Genomic DNA, 14,210 nt, shown 5'->3' with positions numbered 1-14,210 from the left:
TGAATGAGTGATTACCTTCTTGTGCAAGTTAAGTGGTATTTGTTTAATTAAACCTTCGATACATTGCATTAACGTGCCAGGTTCCTCTGAGGTTTTCCTGTGCAGTTTAAACTCAAAGCTGTGTGATAAAGGCTACGACTAATCCACTCGCCTCCAGGACAAGAGTCGAACCAGCTATGAGCACTCGGTAAGAACCTGAGTACACAGTGAAGTCAGTGGAAGTTGTACGTGCTCACTGGAGAGTAGGCTCTGACCCAGGCCAGCAGTGATGGGAAAGGGAGTTTAGAAGGACAGTCATCCCATAAAGTAGGATTTTGGCAAATAATCCTTTTGGAGAGGATGCGGCTAGGGGTTGTTTTTTTCAAACAGGCTGAACCCCATCTAATCAAATGAACCAGATGTGAGTCCTGTCCTTTAATACACGACTGGAACCTAATACTCCGATACTATGGGAAGGAGGGTGATATAAGAACCTCTAAAGAGTAGTTGGTTTGGCTGCTGTAACAGCCTAATGCTATACTGAAAGCATAGGTGTGAATCACTGAGAACTGACTGCCTTTGAATTCACCTTTTCTGACAACATCTCCAACCCTGTGGGGAGGGGTATTTAATAGTGGATGTGTTGGCGAATGCTGTGTGTTGTCTACCGCTGCAGGGAGCACAAGAAAATGGGGAATGTACAAAGAACCCTGACAACGAGCTGCATAATGGAAAATTCCACTGATGCACCGGCCTTCTCACACAGAGCCCAGGACTGTGTGGTACTGGATGCGTGTAAAGGGCTACAAACAAGGCATGAACCTATTGCAGAGGATGTTGAGACCCATATTGCTCGCACGTAACCCAGGAGAGGTGCAGCGTATATCCACTGCAGACAGTAGGATTATTCTGAGTTTACCCCACTCAATGAGTGCAGAATTTGGGCCATTTGGCTTTTGAAGTGACCCCAGTTTGGAGAAGGGGAAAAGCCAGTGTGTCCTGATAAGTTACAGGAACAGTTTCAGGAGGCTGCATGGCTGTTCCCAGCACCTAAGGTGACCAGATGTCCCAATTTTATAGGGACAGTCCTGATTTTTGGGGCTTTTTCTTATATAGACTCTTATTACCTCCCGCACCCCCATCCTGATTTTTCACACTTGCTGTCTGGTCACCCTGCCAGCACCAGTGTGGGATTTCTTCTCTCTTGCACCAATAACTGATGTGTTACCTTCCCCAGCTGTGTAAACAACGCGCTAACAGGTGTGAAGTGGCCTTGCTAAGGAGGAGCACAGCAGTTACAGATTTCTTCTTCCTTTAAAACAGAAAAGCCTCCTTGGAGGTGTTCTCAGCTGCCCGGACTCTCCAGTTCTGTGCTGAGGAAAGGGTGAAGTGAAAGAGAATGTGTTCTCAGACAGACAAGCCCCTTGGCGACAATTTTTAATGAATCTGTAAACTCGGGGGTGGTACCGTTGGACTGGAGAATAGCTAATGTGGTTCCTATTTTCAAGAAGGGGAAAAAAAGTGACCCGGGTAACTACAGGCCTGTTAGTTTAACTTCTGTAGTATGTAAGATCTTGGAAAAAATTTTGAAGGAGAAAGTAGTTAAGGACCTTGAGGTGAATGGCAATTGGGACAGATTACAACATGGGTTTACGAAAGGCAGGTCGTGCCAAACCAACCTGATCTCCTTCTTTGAGAAAGTAACAGACCTTCTAGATAAAGGAAATGCGGTGGATCTAATATACCTCGATTTTAGTAAAGCGTTTGATACAGTTCCACATGAGGAATTATTGGTTAAATTGGATAAGATGGGGATCGATAGGAAAATCCAGAGGTGGATAAGGAACTGGTTAAAGGGGAGACTGCAGCGGGTAGTACTGAAAGGTGAACTGTCAGATTGGAGGGAGGTCACCAGTGGGGTTCCTCAAGGTTCGGTTCTGGGTCCGATTTTATTTAATCTATTCATTACTGACCTCGGAACCAAATGTAGGAGTGGGCTGATAAAGTTTGCGGATGACACAAAGTTGGGAGGCATTGCCAACTCGGAGAAGGATCGGGATATTCTGCAGGGAGACTTGGATGACCTTGTAAATTGGAGTAATAGTAATAGGATGAGATTTAATAGTGAGAAGTGTAAGGTGATGCATTTGGGGATGACTAATAAGAATTTCAGTTATAAGCTAGGGACGCATAGGTTAGAAGTGACTGAGGAGGAGAAGGACCTCGGAGTCCTGGTTGATCGCAGGATGACTATGAGTCGGCAATGCGACGTGGCTGTGAAAAAAGCTAATGCGATCTTGGGATGCATAAGGCGAGGTATTTCTAGTAGGGACAGGGAGGTGCTGCTTCCGTTATACAAAGCGCTGGTGAGACCTCACTTGGAGTACTGTGTGCAGTTCTGGTCTCCTATGTTTAAAAGGGATGAACTGAAACTGGAACGGGTACAGAGAAGGGCAACTAGGATGATCCGAGGAATGGAAAACCTTTCCTATGAAAGGAGACTCGAGGAGCTTGGTTTGTTTAGCCTAACCAAAAGAAGGCTGAGGGGGGATATGATTGCTCTCTTTAAATATATCAAAGGGATAAATACCAGGGAGGGAGAGGAATTATTTCAGCTCAGTGCTAATGTGGACACGAGAACAAATGGATATAAACTGGCCGTGGGGAAATTTAGGCTTGAAATTAGACGAAGGTTTCTAACCGTCAGAGGGGTGAAATTTTGGAACAGCCTTCCGAGGGAAACGGTGGGGGCGAAAGACCTCTCTGGCTTCAAGATTAGGCTAGATAAGTTTATGGAGGGAATGGTTTGATGGGATTACGTGATTCTAATCAATTAGGCAATAACGGCCCTCGCTGGTAAAATGAGGGTCTGGCTAGAGAATCTTGCCTGTATGCTCGGGGTTCTGCTGATCGCCATATTTGGGGTCGGGAAGGAATTTTCCTCCAGGGTAGATTGGCAGTGGCCCTGGAGGTTTTTCACCTTCCTCTGCAGCATAGGGCAGGGGTCCCAAGCTGGAAGATTCTCTGCGACTTGAAGTCTTTAGATCACGATCTGGAGACTTCAACAGCAGAGTTAAGGGAAAGTGGGGGGGTCAGCTTTTGTGGCCTGCATCATGCGGGGGGTCAGACTAGATGACCATATTGGTCCCTTCTGACCTTAAAGTCTATGAGTCTATGAGCAGTTGATACATCCCTCTTCCTTTAGGATATTCCAGCCGACCCCTGCAGCACGTACCAACGCTACACAAGATGTCGGGGGGAAAAAGAAAAAACTTTAATTGATGCTCGTGTGGAACCGGAGACTGAATGTAATTACTCAGTTTGAATGTTGCCAGGGCCCCAGGCCTAAAACAGCCTGGCTCAGAAGAGCCGCCAAACTCCAGTAGGTTTAACACACGGATGACAGATCCTGTTCACCAGCAGCAGGATGGTCTAACCGCAACTCCCTTCTCGTGCACAATCCATTGCTCAGTGGAACACTTACTGCAGTGAGAGAGAGAGAGAGCAGGAATGCAGAATTGCTCCAGCAGTTGAATTCATTGAAGTTCTCAACCTTAAACTGTGTGAGACAAAGCCCCCAAAGGGATGTAGGTGCCCCAGTCCCATTAATTTTAATGGGACTTGGGGATTCAGATTGTCCAGGCAGCTTTGAAAATGAGTTTTTAGTGCATTAGTATAGGCCTGTTCCTCTCCAGGACAGAGAGGCCAACAGTTACAGTGACGTAAGTGAAACAGTATATGAAAGGAGACCTGCCTGTTTGGTGTGGGTGGTTTTTATTGAGCAGTTGCTTTGTACAGGGTTCTAAGGAATAAGCCCTTTCTGTTTAAGTGGATGCCAGGGGCATTCCAGCCTTTCTACCGCTCCCTCTTGCCCTGTGGATGTTGGGGGGGGGGGGACGATGTCTCATTTCTATGCCAAAGCCATAATTGTTCTAACGTCCAGAAGGTACAGTCCAGCCTTAACGGCAGAATAACTTCCCCCTTCGCAGCAGGCTGAGCGGGGGCTCTGAATTTAAGCGAAACTCATTACGTTAAATCCAAGTTAAGAGTGGAAAGCACCAAACTTTCCTTTTCCCGTCAGCTCTTTATAAAGTCAGTCATGTGATTTCCTCTCTATGCAGCAGCTCTGCCCAGCGCCCTGCTCTCTAATGCTTGCTTATTATTCAGTATTTCTAGAGAGCACCAGAGGTGTGCCTGATGCTTTGCAGAGACATTGGGCCCTGGACTGAGAACCTTACAGTTAACAGCTCCCAAACCTGCAAGCTGCTCAGTACAGTTAAAACCCTTTGCAGGCATGGAGCTCCGTGGCAGGCGATGGATTCTGTACAGAGACAGGGCCACCCAGGAAGAGCTGCTTGTAGACTGGGGCCTTGACATCACTCTTATAACTAATCCAAGCTCTCCATGGTGCCCAGATCATTTCCCCATTGACATTTAAATCCATCGAATAGCCTGCAGAGGAGATGAAGTAGTTTTGATCAACAAAAAAGAAATCAAGTTGTAGCAAAGTGGAAGACCAAGCGCCTAGGCGATCAGGAATAACCCAGTATATTGATGGGTGCCCCACCTGGCATTACTCCAAAGAAAGCGCCTGAATACAGCTTCTTTTCCAAACTGTTACCATAAAGCGAACCTTCTTGCCTGTTACTCTCTTCCTCTGGTATGACCAGACTAGGGCCTGGTCTACACTATGACTTTAATTCGGATTTAGCTGCGTTAATCCGAATTAACCCTTCACCCGTCCACACTACAGAGCCAGTTAATTCGAATTAAAGGGCACTTAAAATCGATTTCTGTACTCCACCTCGACGAGCGGAGTAGTGCCTAAATCGATTTTGTTAATTCGAATTAGGGTTAGTGTGGCCGCACACCACCGAATTACTGTGGTTAAAGTAATGGGGTAGTGTGGCCGCACACCACCGAATTAATGTGGTTAAAAACCGAATTAATGTGCTTAGTGTGGCCGCGCACAATCGAATTTATACAACCTGTTTCCCAAATTCGAATTATCTAAATTCGGATTAATCCTGTAGTGTAGACATACCCTTTGAAAACATGTTGTATGGCCTTGCACTTCAAGCTGGCAAGTATTCAGAATGCACCGGGTTTGCTCCTGGACAGAAAGGCAAATGTCAGCTCAATAGCTATTCGCCTCCCCTTTGCAGCCCCTTCCTCTTCCCGAGGAAAGCGGCTTTCCTTTATCTTGCCCAGTAGATGGGTTGCAGATTTGCCATCTTAGAAACCAGTTGCCTTGTTTGCTCCAATCAAATGATGCTTGAAGTCTCTAACAAAGCAGAGTCCCACTTGTGAGCAATCCTCTGATAACAAACCACTGCATGCGCAACAACAGGGGAGATCAGTAAGGCCATAGATGGCGGTTCACAAATGGTCACTTAGTGACTAGCTGGAAGAAAATGTGAACTATTTTAATTCTTGAAAGCGGTATGTCAAATTCCAGGGGGTATGAGTTTTGGACAGTAAACTTTTGAGAATGGAAAACATTCATGCTTAAGCCTTTGTCTTCAGATAAACCTTTCCAGTCACACACACAAATGCAGTGGATAAATCCAGGGTAAATGCCATATAAACAGAATGATTTCTAAACAGATCAGTGTTTTCCTTGAGGCACCAAATTCTCTTAAACAGCCTTTTGCCTGATAAAGTTAATCTTAGTGACTTAAATGAAAAGCGATTGGTGGATGCTGGCCTGCAGCCTACCAGAGATTACAGAAAACCGAAGGGGCTTGTTTTGCATTACTAGCCACGCCAGCTTTGTTCTTACACTATGTACTTCAGTGAGTGCTCAGTGCTTATGTCAGGGAATGCTAACATGTTCCTTCTGCTGCCCATAAGGAATCAGACACCAACGAATGTTAGTGCTGGCAGACTGTTTGAGAAGGGGCCGGCTGTGTCAGGCTGGCTGAACAGACTCAGCGTGCTGGAGGGTGAGCAATGGTTAGCTCCTAACGTGATGATGGTCCCTGCTCTCTTCCTGCACCACAGCCAGACACCTCAGCCCTACCTGACAGGGTCCATTTAACAAAACGGTGTCTGTGTCAGTCTTTTCCAGCGTTATAAATAACATATGCTCCTCCCACCCAGTCAAAGGCTTTCCCTGCACCCTGGGAGAGAACAGAAGGTGGAGGTCGGTGTGCCGGGGAGAAGGGGGACAGTTGTTAAGTACTCTTGCTATGTTGGTGGAAGAATTCCACCACGATTTCAACAGCTTCCACCCCACCATTAACCTCAGCCTGGACCAATCTACACGGGAGGTCCACTTCCTAGACACCACAGTACAAATAAGTGATGGCCACGTTAACACCACCCTATACCAAAAATCCACCGACCGCTATGCCTACCTTCATGCCTCCGGCTTCCACCCCGGACACACCACACGATCCATCGTCTACAGCCAAGCACTGAGGTACAACCGCATCTGCTCCAACCCCTCAGACAGAGACCAACACCTACAAGATCTTCACCAAGCATTCTCAAAACTACGATACCCGCACAAGGAAATAAGGAAACAAATCAACAGAGCCAGACGTGTACCCAGAAGCCTCCTGCTACAAGACAAGCCCAAGAAAGAAACCAACAGAACTCCACTGGCCATCACCTACAGTCCTCAGCTTAAACCTCTCCAACGCATCATCAGTGATCTACAACCCATCCTGGACAATGATCCCTCTCTTTCATAGACCTTGGGACGCAGGCCAGTCCTCACCCACAGACAACCTGCCAACCTTAAGCATATTCTCACCAGCAACCACACACCGCACCATAACAACTCTAACTCAGGAACCAATCCATGCAACAAACCTCGATGCCAATTCTGCCCACATATCTACACCAACACCACCATCACAGGACTTAACCAGCTCAGCTACAACATCACCGGTTCATTCACCTGCACGTCCACCAATGTTATATATGCCATCATGTGCCAGCAATGCCCCTCTGCTATGTACATTGGCCAAACTGGACAGTCACTACGTAAAAGGATAAATGGACACAAGTCAGATATCAGGAATGGCAATATACAAAAACCTGTAGGAGAACACTTCAACCTCCCTGGCCACACAATAGCAGATGTAAAGGTAGCCATCTTACAGCAAAAAAAACTTCAGGACCAGACTCCAAAGAGAAACTGCTGAGCTTCAGTTCATTTGCAAATTTGACACCATCAGATCAGGATTAAACAAAGACTGTGAATGGCTAGCCAACTACAGAAGCAGTTTCTCCTCCCTTGGTGTTCATACTTCAACTGCTAGCAGAGGACCTCACCCTCCCTGATTGAACTAACCTTGTTATCTCCAGACTGATTCTTGCCAGCATATTTATACCTGCCCCTGGAAATTTCTATTACATGCATCCGACGAAGTGGGCATTCACCCACGAAAGCTTATGCTCCAATACATCTGTTAATCTTAAAGGCGCCGCAGGACTCTCTGTCGCTTTTTACAGATCCAGACTAACAGGGCTACCCCTCTGATACTATTCCTGAAGAAGAATTCTAGTAAGTGATTAAAGGTAGGCGGCTAATGGCGATTCCTGTTTCCTGGGCTGTAATGAAGGAGGCTGGTTGAGCTTTGAAGTTCTGCTCTTACTGGACGGAGACTGAAAGCTTTGATGATTTATCACAGCCTGCACTGGGGCATTACTTCTCTCACTCTCACTCTCACACACACACACAGTGGTTTAGGTGCAGTTCTGTATCTCAGCAGTCACTGTACCTTCCCTTGGCAGAACAAATTCATTATCTGTACTTCATAATGTTTTTTCCTGAATACTTTCCAGGATTAGAATTAGTCACTGCAAGAAGCTGGCTTCAACTGCAGAGGGTTATTTTATATACAGAAGGGCTGATGGGAAACTTCTTTTTCATTGCTTTGAGTGAATTCCCTCCATTGTACGAATTCCTAGAGGATCTGTTGCAGGCTCCTTGCCTTACGACCTTAATTTATATCTGGAACCCTTCTGCCAGGTGGAGTCAGCAACGACAAGGACTGGATTCAATATCTAGGTTCTAGGGGTTCCTTTTAACAATACAGCTCAGAACTGGCATGAGCCCCTACCCCGTAATCTGGGAAAATTACACACCTTCCCTGGGTGCCTCTAAGAGGCAATACTGCCCCTCTGACAAGCACTGAGTCTGAGTATAGAAAAGAAAACTTGTGGTGTGAAAGTCCAACAAACAAATGGTCCTTTAACATGCTACTCCCTTCTCCCTCCACCACACCCCACTCACAGCTGTTCTTGTCTTTGGTCAGTGAAGACCCAGAGGTGCGTCCGCGTGACGGGACATTGGTCCACAGGGAAGGCGTCGAGCAATGCCTTCTTTGCTGCTGCATCGGTCATTGTGTGTTGCTGCCACCGCCGCTCTGTCCTCCACTCCACCGCTGTGCCATCGTTCACTTTGCCACCACGCTGCTGCTTGGTGGTTCACTCTACCGCTGCCTGCTGCGTCATTCTGCTGCATCCTCTGTGATGTCTTGAGGTTCCACTGCTCTCTGTGACTTCAGCAGTTAGTGGGGCAGCCTCGCTGCTAGAGCAGCCTGGTCTGTCTCTTTTACTGCAGGTACTTCCCCACAGCAGGTCTAAGGCTTAGCACTTTGAGCTGGTTATCAGTGATTTCAGCCTTGGGGATCTAGAACAAAACAAAAAGATTCCCCATTGAGTCTAATCAGCTCTGTCATTAAACAGTGAAGAGATGAAAGGTCAAAATGGTATCTAGGAGTCTTTAGGCAGAGACCACACCACCAGCTACAAATACTTGCCACTACCCACTCTCCTCTCCAGTGAGTTTTGAAACTCCTACTGCCTGCTTAGCACGTGCAGTTCAGTTGCGGGTGACTGCCCTCAATCAGGGCATACCACGCACAGTTCTGCTGCCCCCACTCACCCAACAACCACCTTTCATCACCCCTGCACCCAACATCAAAGTGACTTGCAATCCAACACCAGCCAAGAGTGATCATCTGGGCAAAACAGCTCCATCATGCTGCGCACCTAGGCAGAGCTCATTTAGACCCTGCTTACATCCCTATGGCTCATCTAGCAAATACCTATATGCGACGCTATTTGGTACAACATTCAATAATCCCCCTTTGCCTCACCAGTGAGACCATGTGTTGTCAGATGTCACTGGTGTGGGACTCTGCTCTCTCCAATGTTGATAAGTCGGCTGCGTGCTTGTGTTTCCTCTGTGCGCTGCCCCAGCTCTGCAGATAGCTGACACAGCAGACCCCGAGAGAACCCCCAATGACCACAGACTCCGATAAGGTACGAAGGCACCCGGCCAGGTTTATTGCCAAATGAAACAGTCTCTAGCTCCCCGGATCAGATGTCTACATTTCTGCTAGTACGTGACCAGCTCAGTCAGTGGCGGGACTTACCACTGCCCCCTAGGCCAGACAAAGACAACTCCACAGGGGTGTATTCTTATAGTACAGGTACAAACAAGTTACACATCACTTCTGCTATATTGAGGTACAACCCCTCTGTGTGCTAGAGGGGTTGTACCTCTCACCTTGTCCATGTTGGTTTGAACAAAACAACTCTATCCATCATAGCATCATGGAATATCAGAGTTGGAAGGGACCTCAGGAGGTCATTTAGTCCAACCCCCTACTCAAAGCAGGACCAATCCCCAACTAAATCATCCCAGCCAGGGCTTTGTCAAGCCTGTCCTTAAAAACCTCTAAGGAAGGAGATTCAATCACCTCCCTAGGTAACCCATTCCAGTGCTTCACCACCCTCCTAGTGAAAAAGTTTTTCCCAATATCCAACCTAAACCTCCCCCCCTGCAACTTGAGACCGTTACTCTTTGTTCTGTCATCTGGTACCACTGAGAACAGTCTAGATCCATCCTCTTTGGAACCCCCTTTCAGATAGTTGAAATTATATTATCATATTACTGTTTGCCCATCTTTAGGATGGGTCAGCCTGTTCCTTATGTGTGGAATGTGCAAGTAACGGAGTGTTCTTGGTACCATCCTGGCACATGTTTATATCTCTAGTGTCCAGTACCTTTTAGGTATGTGTAGTTTTGCAACATCAGCCCTCTTCTTGCCAGAGTCTGAGAGCAGGGTCTGCCTCTGGTTCACAGTTTAAATTTGCTTTATGTTAAAGTCTTGACCATGACTTTAGTTCAGGCCTTAGGCCTCATATCAGGCCTCTGATACAAGGGTTTATGTTTCAGGGCCTCATCTTACTATAGCATGTGCATTTCATTCTTGAACAAGTCACAGTAACATCACTGCTGGTTTAGCTCACCTGGTGTGTTTCAGTCTTGATGCTCTCCAACATATTGGTCAGACTCAATCATATCCAGTAGCGACGATGACAACGATAAGTTTTAGCAGATACACTATGGTGATGAGAGCCATAGAAATACCTGAATAGAACAGGAGATACCGATTAAGTCAAAACATCATCTATAATAGGTATTTTAAAAATATATCTTGTCAAAGTAAAATTCCCAACTTCTCTAATATCTGTCAGTCCCAAAGCTTGCATCTGATTCTAAACTGAGATGCTCTGCTCCTTTCAATAATAAACTTTTGACCTGCTCTGTCAAACTCTCTAAGTGGCCACTCAAATCTACACCCACTGCAGCCTTCAGAGACGGGACATAGAAAGTTATTCTGTGCCTAGGACATGTTCTCAGGATACTGTAAGCTGTTTCCCCATCGCGGCAGGGGACTCAGAAAAAGCCCAGACTCCAAACAAAAATAGTTGCCCTTTCTTAATAAGAACGGCACACTCCAGCTGAGTGTTACAGGCTGCATTCCTAAGGAGCAGAGCACGAGCCAGAAAATGCACTCAAGCACATCAATTTCCTGGAAAATAGCAGTTGGAATCTGCTGACTGCTAGCAGTCAGGTCAAAATGAAAATCATCCAAGGATTTGCCTCTGAAATGATTTATGGGCCCCTCTTCTGTACACACACTTTCTTTTTGTTTCCTTTCCAAAGGGGCTTGAAGCCCCTTCAAATGTTCAGCCCTTTCAACTCACTGTGTCCAAAACCAATCCACTGAACCCAGTGCCGACCTGGCTAACATCACTTAGGTCTCTGAGTTTGCCGTGTGGGACAGTTTGATTTGAGCCCAGTGTGGGACCCAGACACACTTTAAGTCTTCATAGATTCATAGAGTTTAAAGTCAGAGAGGGGACATTGGATCATCTGGTCTGACCTTCTGTATATCACAGGTTAGAGAATGTCAACCCGTTACCCCTGTATTGAGCCCAATAACTAGTGTTTGGCTAAAACATCTTCCAGAAAGGCACCAGTCTGCCTATGACGTCATTGAGAGATGGAGAACCCACCACTTCCCTTGGGAATTTGCTCCAGTGGTTAATCACCCATCGTGGTAACAATTAATTTGCAAATTGGACACCATTAAATTAGGTTTGAATAAAGACTAGGAGTGGATGGGCCATTACACAAAGTGAAACTATTTCCCCATGCTTCTCTCCCCCCTCCCCCCCCCCCCCCCCCCCCCCCCCGCCCACAGTTCCTTATATCTCTTTGTCAAGTGCTGGAAATGGGCCATTTTCATTACCACTACTAACAGTTATTTTTCTCTCCTGCTGACAACAGCTCACCTTAACTGATCACTCTCCTTACAATGTGTATGGTAACACCCATTGTTTCATGTTCTCTGTGTATATATATATCTTCCTTCTGTATTTTCCACTACATGCATCTGATGAAGTGAGCTGTAGCCCACGAAAGCTTATGCTACAATAAATTTGTTAGTCTCTAAGGTGCCACAAGTACTCCTGTTCAATTTGTGCCTTGTTTCTCATTTGAATTTGTCAGGTTTCAGCTTCCAGCACTGGGCCTGCCTTTCTCCACAAGATTGAACAGGCTTTAGCACCTTGTGTTTTCTCCCTGTGAAGGTATTTATGCACTGGGATCAAGTTAGCTCTTCTTCTTTAAGTCTCTCACTGGGACGGATCCCTGCAGAACCCCCACTAGAAACACCCACCGTTCAATAATGATTCCCTGTTGACAACTACTTTTTGAGATCTGTCAGCCAGTTCTTAAGCCATCTAACGTGTGCTTTACTGATAGTGTGTAATGCAAATTTTTTTAATCAGAATGTTGTTCGGTACTAAGTCAAACACCCGACAAAAGTCTATGTCTATTCTGTAGTTACCTTTAAAACCAAACTTGTAATCACGTCAAAAAATGAAATCAGGTTTGTTTGACAAGAAAATCACATTGACTGGCATCAATTGTATTCCCATCCTTTAATTCTTGATCAGTTGAACTCTCCATCCGCTTTTCCATTATTTCAGCCGGGATTGATGGCCGGCTAACTGACCGATAGTTACCCTGGTCATCCCACGTGCTCTTTTTGAATATTGGTGCAACATTAGTGCTCTCCCAGTGTTCTGGACTTTCCCTGGTCATCCAAGATTTATTCCAAATTAACACCAATGGTGAGAGGTCTCCTTAATAAGTCTGTTTGGTGCTTCTGTCTCTGAGCATCTGTATTAACAGGCCATACACCTGTGAGTGTGCTTGTATCGATCTGAGGGACTCTGCATGCTCCGATTGTCTTGCTGTCTAGGCGTATGTCCGAGTGTGACTCTGGATACCAAGGAGCATATGTTTTACAGCCGATGTGACACCTAGAGAACCAGGAACTTCTTAAGGGAAAGTTAAACAAATCTGTGCTGTGAAAAACAGCCAAGGTCAGTGCCTGTGATGTGGGAAGCAGTCCTAGGAGAGCGGGGGAGGCTCTCTCGGTCTGGCTTGGCTTTTACCTGTATTCTGTGTTTATATTATAGCTGTTACTCAGTGGGGGAGCCGCTAGGAAAAAAAAAGGGGGAATTTACAGCCTGTGGGCAGCTCTGCAGGAGACAGTCTCTGCATCATTCCATGTGGGAAACCACATAAATGTTCCATCCGCCCGGGTATTTCAGGCCCTGAGAGTCAGGGACACATTTCACCTGGTCAAAAGTATACCACTCATTGCAGCAATAAGGGTTCAAGGCATGCACAGAACCGAGACCAACAGGAGGCCAATGAACAAATGGGGACGTTCTCCTGATCCTGGTGTATAAGTGCTGGTAAAGGCCGTGTAGCACTGGCCAGGAGAACAGAGCGAGGGGGTCTCATGCCCAAACATTACTAGTGAGAGCTCAAAGGAAAAGAGGGAGGGTGTGACTGAACGGGGGAAAGGCACAGCAATGATACCAGTGCACAGGCAAGAGGGTAGGAAACAGACATGACTTACTACAGCGCAAGGATGATGGAGGCACCCCCGTCCCTAAGGGGTGAAGAGCAGAGATCTCCGATTGCCGTGTGAGGGTAATGGGAGTGGATGTCACCAAGGGAAAGGGGGGGATGGTGGGAGCATGCCATGGGTTTAAGGCGCAGACAGCTGCAGCACAAGGCTGGGAGCGAGGGACAGCCTCATCCTTTCTCGGCTGCAGAGCGCTTCGAAGAGCTAGCTCTGGGGCTCCAGTTATACTGGTGCTGAGAGGGGGAGAGATCCATGTTCAGGGCGCTGCAGGAGGTCTCTTTTTGATGAGGGAGGACAGGAGTGAGACGAGGGGCTGAATCGCTCCTCACCGAGAGTCTAGGGCCCAGGCTTGCACCCGAGCTGGGATGAAGAAGAAAATCACACACTGCTGGTCAGCAAAGCAGTGACAGACCACAGTATGTAGCCTGCATGTGGCATGAACAGCTGGAGGGACAGGTAAACCCCTCCAGTGAGGGCTCAGAAGGTCACCTAAGGATTTTGGAACCCAATGCAGACCTGACTAACATCACTTAGGTCTCTGAGTTTGCCAGGTGGACGAAGTCCTTTCCCCAAAGTGCTCAGAAAAGGCTCTGGAGGAAGCCCTTGGACTCTTCGTCCAGACACTATTTGCGCGCTGGGCCCTCGGAGCGCTGTGCCCAGCACTGTTAATATGGGGTCCGCCGATCGAGGAAGGTGAAGGGCCTCTTTGGATATAGACTGGCTAACCTAGTGAGGAGGGCATCAAACTAGGTTCGATGGAGGCAGGGGACAAAAGCCCACAAGTAAGTCAAAGACATGGAGACCTGGGAGAAGAATCAGACTCTGGGGGGAGCATGGGCTGTTCTAACAGGGATAAGGGAGAGACGAGAGAGAACACAGAGGGGAAATCAAATCAGTATCTCTGATGTCTGTGTACTAATGCAAGAAGTATAGGGGAATAAACTGGAAGAACTTGAAATGCTAGTTAATAAA

This window comes from Terrapene carolina, unplaced genomic scaffold (assembly GCF_002925995.2).
Source record: "Terrapene carolina triunguis isolate 2854851 unplaced genomic scaffold, T_m_triunguis-2.0 Scaffold130, whole genome shotgun sequence".
In the NCBI taxonomy this organism is placed as follows: domain Eukaryota; kingdom Metazoa; phylum Chordata; order Testudines; family Emydidae; genus Terrapene; species Terrapene triunguis.
This window is presented reverse-complemented; position numbering follows the sequence as displayed.